Raw genomic sequence first — 6,000 nt, forward strand, 5'->3', positions numbered from 1 at the left:
AAACGCGCCCGGAGCAACCTACAACAAGACCACCTGGCACGTTCCGAGCACGCGTAGCAATGCGGCCCCAACCCCAGCCCCTACAAAATTTCAAGACGGGTCCTTCGCGTACATCATTACGCTCTGAAGATACCATGGGCATAGGGGGAGGGGCACGACCACGATAGGCCCAGAATGCGGCTTAACCACACCAGGGGCTCTCAAGTGTGTCGTTCTTTTTTCTTTTCTTTTTTCTTTACCCACAGGACCCCGTTCATCAGAGGCCCTGTCCGGCAGTAGACCTGCCGAACTCACGATGCAACAGCCAGGGAAGGAGAACGGCTACGACAAATATCCAGGTGGTCTCCATTATGAGCATTAAATCTGTTTTATACACCATTCCGCAGCCTACCCCTGGAGGGGGACATGTTTAATAGTCCCATCCCTTGCTTATCGCACCATTTGTATCGTTCTGCATTCACAGCAGTATTTCTTGAATAAACAATGCACCTTTTTTCTTACAATTGCATTCCTTTCTTAGACATATGTTCATTTATGACATGTTGCATCCGTACACTTTGGTACGGCTAAATACACCAGGGGCTTATGTTTCCCGCATCATGGTGCGATAAGTCCGAACACTTTCACAAGTGCGGCACCCCGAACTTATAGCATTATATGCATCGGCTCTGAATCATGTCTTGGGTCAATAGTTGGGTTTGCCCGGCTCCCATGTTTTGGTACCTTACGTTCCGTTGTATCGGCTAAGGTAGCACTGGGAGAACCACTGCGATTGCGCCCCAGTTGAGCTGGGCGAGCTCCTCAGTGGAGAAAGCTAAAACTAACCGTCATGATGAGGCGAGAGCCGGTCGCTGTTCAAGAGGTTTTTTCGAGTCCCTAAAGACTTATGCCGCTTAGAGCGAGGAACCGGCTTTGTCCGGCCCAGGCGTGGATAGCGCCCCAAATTCGGCCTTCCGAACACTAGGGGCTTCGCCGAAATTTAAAATTATAGAATTCTATGGCTAAGTGAGAGTGTTCAAGCATTATAAGTCCGGTTGCCTTGTTCGTTGTGTTGAGTGCCTCCCTAGATGGACCCAAAAATGGGAACAAGAGCGCTCAAATTTATCCCGAACACCCCAGCACTCGTGGCATGGGGGCCGAAGCCGATGACTTGCCATCTCTCAAATTTGATAAACGGCCGCATAGAAGGTAATATTTTAAATTAACAAGCGTTGCTTAGCGCATATGAACAAAGTTTTCAGCGCACAGGATAAAAAATGCGAGTCTACTCAAATATTACATCTTTGGAGCACTCACCCGCAATAGTGCGGGCACCCTTCAGAACAGTCTTATAATACATCTCGGGAGTACGATACTCCTTGCCCAGCGGTGGCGCGTCCGTCATGAGCTTCTCAGCATCCATCTTGCCCCAGTGCACCTTTTTGCGCGGGCAAGGGCCCGACGGGCACCTTCAATACAGGCGGAGTGCTTAATGACTTCAACCCATGGACACGCATCCACCAGCCGCCGCACCAGGCCGAAGTAGCTCCCAGGCACGGCCTCCTTAGGCCACAGCCGAACTATGAGGCCACTCGTGGCCTGTTCGGCCACCTTGTGGAGCTCGACCAGCTGCTTCAGCTGGTCGCTAAGGGGCACCAGATGTCCGGCCTCTGCATACTGAGACCAGAAGACCTTCTCCGTCGAGCTCCCCTCCTCGGCCCGGTAGAAAGTGGCAGCATCGGACACGCTGCGAGGAAGATCTGCGAACGCTCCTGGAGAGCTCCGAATTCGGGTAAGTAACAGGTAATTCACACTCACATGCTTACTTTGCATGAAAAATGCCTTACCCGTTGCTATTTTCTTCAACGCCTCGATTACTTGGAGGGCCTTGTAGGCTTCGGCCTTAGCGGCTTTGGCACTCTCAAGAGCCGATGCAAGCTCACACTCTCGAGTCTTCGAGTCACGCTCCAGGCTCTCATGTTTTTCCACGAGATCCTGGAGCTCTTGCTGTACCTCCGCCACCCGCGCCTCCTGCTTCTCTCGCTCGGTGCGCTCCATGGTGCATTACGTTCGGCCGCAGACACCGCCTCCTTCAGGGTCGCCACCTCGGTCGTGGCACCTGCAATACCCATGTTATCCTTGTCAATTTTCTTGCAACCAAATCCTTTTCTGTAAGGTACAATCTTAATACGGTGTTATTCACCTTCCTTGTCCTCGAGCTGCTTCTTGGCATGGCCGAGCTTGTTCTCGGACCGCTCGACGCTTTGCTTCAAAGTATTGACCTCCGCAGTCAGTGCGGCAGAGGTCAGCAGCACAACCTGCAACCCCATATTGACATATTTCATGACTCCTGCGTATATCTTTTTAGATCCTCAGTCCGGCTTTTCTTTCCGAATACCGAACCGAGCATCAGGGGCTACTGTCTATGCGGTACTATTCTACATATATCAAAATTCTTACCTCAAAGCCTGTTAGAAGGCTGCTGCAGGCTTCGGTCAGCCCGCTCTTGGCGAGCTGAACCTTCTGAATCACCGCACTCATGAAGGTGCGGTGCTCCTCTTCGATGGAGGCGCCGTTGAGCGCCTCCAGCAAGCTATCCGGCGCCTCCGGTTGGACGGAGGCCGCTGGCGTCGCAGTCTTGCCCTTCTTACGAAGGGGCCGCTCGTCGGACTCCGGAGCCACTTCAGGTTCCGGTGCGGAGTCCGGCGCAAAGTCCGGGAGGTTGCCCTGTGGCACCTCCGGGGCCTCCCCCTCCTGGCGGGTCCCTTCCCGGGATCCCACCTCGGCATCGTCCGCATCACGGGGGGTGGAGGCGGTCGGCGTGGAATCCATATCCGACGCACCCAAGGACCCGCTCGACGAAGTGGGAAAATCATCCTTGGGCGGACTGCAGGGTTGTATGCGGCATTAGAAAGACACTATGTGGCGAAAAGAAAAACCATGAAGTTATTCGGGAGTCCGGATACTTATGATCTCACCAGGGGCTTGGCCCTTGGAGGCCAATCCTCGTCGTCATCACTGGCGTTGGTGGAGCAGTCCGGGGGAACAGTCTTTCCCTTCTTGGACAATTCGGCCTCCCTCGTTGGGGAAGCCTTCCTTTTCTTCCCTCCCCCCGCTGGGGGAGAGGCCTTCTTCTTCTCCTCCTCACCTTTGTGGGAGGAGTCTGCCTCAGAGTCATCGTCCGATGACACCTGAAAATGGGAACTCTTCCGAGTGCCCGTGGCCTTCTTCTTGGCCTTCTTCTCCGGCACCACGTGGGGTGCCGGAGCCAGCAGCCCCGTTAAGCGGGCGTCCGCTGGGTCCTCTTGCAATGGGGCTGGACAGATAGTCTGTTTAGCCTTCTTCAGCCAGTCCTGTCAAAGGAGAGGGAGTTTAGATCCAGCATAGAGTCAAACTATGGAAAACAAGTGCCCCGTAAAGGGCAAAATCGCTTACCTCGCTAGCCGGACGCTGCGAGATGAATCCGCGATCTTCGATAGCAGATGCGGAGGCCTCGACACCTTTAAACAGCACCCTCCAAACATCTTCGTACGTAGTGTCGAAGAGCCCGCTCAAAGTCTGGTGCTACACCAAGTCGAACTCCCACATACTGAAGCCCCGTTGTTGGCATGGGAGAATCCGGCGGATAAGCATGACCTGGACTATGTTGACAAGCTTGAGCTTCTTGTTCACTAGCTTTTTGATGCAGGCTTGGAGTCCGGTCAGCTCCTCCGAATCACCCCATGTCCGGCCGCTCTCTTTCCAGGAGGTGAGCCGTATGGGGATGCCAGATCTGAATTCGGGGGCCGCTGCCCATTTAGGGTAACGCGGCTCGGTGATATAGAACCACCCCGATGGCCACCCCTTAATGGTTTCCACGAAAGTGCCCTCAAGCCAAGTAACGTTGGGCATCTTGCCCACCATGGTGCCTCCGCACTCCGCTTGGCTGCCCTTTACCACCTTCGGCTTGATACTAAAGGTCTTGAGCCACAAGCCGAAGTGGGGCTGGATGCAGAGGAAAGCCTCACACACGACGATAAATGCCGAGATATTGAGGATAAAATTCAGGGCCAGATCATGGAAATCCAGGCCGTAGTAGAACATGAGCCCCCGGAGAAAGGGATGGAGTGGGAAGCCCAGTCCGCGGAGGAAATGGGGAAGAAATACTACCCTCTCGTGGGGCCTGGGGGTGGGGATGAGCTCTCCCTCGTCGGGGAGCCGGTGTGCGATGTTGCTAGACAGATATCCGGTGCTGCGCAGCTTCTGGATGTGCCCCTCCGTAACGGAGGAGGCCATCCACTTGCCTCCCGCTCCGGACATAGTTGGAGAAGGTTGAGGTGAGATGTGCGGACTTGGGCGCTGGAGCTCGAGTTCGCGGAGATGGATAAGCCAAGGAGGAAGAAGGTGAAGGTAAAAGGGTTGGATCTTTATCCCCTTATATGGGCGGACGGAAACATGCGTCCCCACCGGCCTGATAAAACTCGCTTATCTCCCAAGCGCCGCAATCAATGGCGCGGTTGGGTTACCCACGTCCGTATTGATGGGAATCCCGGAATAAGGGGAACACGATCTCTGCTACGACAAGACGTGCCAAGGAAACCGCTTCGCTAAACACGCTGAGGTGGTACAATAAAAACGATTCGAGTAAAGGCTTGGTGGTGGTGTGACGTCACGCCACGAAATACGTCAGCAGATTGAACTTGTGTAAATATTATTCTCTCTATGGTGGTATGTGGAATTTATTTTGCAGAGCCGGACACTATCCTGGTGTTCACAATCTTCTATAAATTATTCGGAGAAGGAACCCGCCTTGCAATGCCGAAGACAACATGCGCGCCGGACTCGTCGTCATTGAAGCCTGGTTCAGGGGCTACTGAGGGAGTCCTGGACTAGGGGGTGTCCGGATAGCCGAACTATCATCATCGGCCGGACTCCAAGACTATGAAGATACAAGATTGAAGACTTTGTCCCGTGTCCGGATGGGACTTTCCTTGGCGTGGAAGGCAAGCTTGGCGATATGGATATGTAGATCTCCTACCATTGTAACCGACTCTGTGTAACCCTATCCCTCTCTGGTGTCTATATAAACCGGATGGCTTTAGTCCGTAGGACGAACAACAATCATACCATAGGCTAGCTTCTAGGGTTTAGCCTCCTTGATCTCGTGGTAGATCTACTCTTGTAATACCCACATCATCAATATCAATCAAGCAGGACGTAGGGTTTTACCTCCATCAAGAGGGCCCGAACCTGGGTAAAACATCGTGTCCCTTGTCTCCTCTTACCATCCGCCTAGACGCACAGTTCGGGACCCCCTACCCGAGATCCGCCGGTTTTGACACCGACAAGAACCCTTGGTGCATCTTGTCTTGCTTGTCTTCAGTTGAGGAGAGAGACAAGAGGGAAAAGTAGCATAGAGGAGGTGGAATGCCTAAAGGGGGTTCTACAGTGCAAGTGTAAAAAAACAGGTGCAAAAAGTGCCAAACACAAGAATTAAGATAAGGAAGGTGATAGAGTCACGTACTTGTTGCCTAGGGCAAAAAGGGCAACTGATACCAAAACACAAACAAGTAAAAACAAGCAACACACAATCATGGTTCTATTTGAACCATCATACGGACTCGACTGCGCTTAGGGGGGTACACGAGTCATCCTACCCTAGGGGTCCTCGGATTCAGTAGTCGTGCTTTGCTCCGTGCCTCGAGCAGTGTTCTGGGCTTTCCTCAGGTGTTGCTACGTCTCTTGTAGTTGTTTGATGAAACAATCCGGGTTGAATCTGAAGATTCTTCAACAACTTATTGCCTGTTGAAGTGATGGGGTGAAGGTGGCTCCTCATAGCAGGCATTGACTCGGTCTTCTCTTGTCCTCTTAATCATGATGATCCCTCTTGCCTTCTAAGGCATCGAGTGTACCAGGTAGGCAATCCTTTATGTAGTGACACTAAAAACGCATAGTAGAGGTCCAATCTGCCGGACACATTGTTGCATCTATCATCACCGAGAGCGGGGGATGAAGAGAACCGTTTTCCTGCTCACTATAGTG

The sequence above is a fragment of the Triticum aestivum genome, chromosome 4B, assembly GCF_018294505.1.
Source record: "Triticum aestivum cultivar Chinese Spring chromosome 4B, IWGSC CS RefSeq v2.1, whole genome shotgun sequence".
Lineage (NCBI taxonomy): Eukaryota > Viridiplantae > Streptophyta > Magnoliopsida > Poales > Poaceae > Triticum > Triticum aestivum.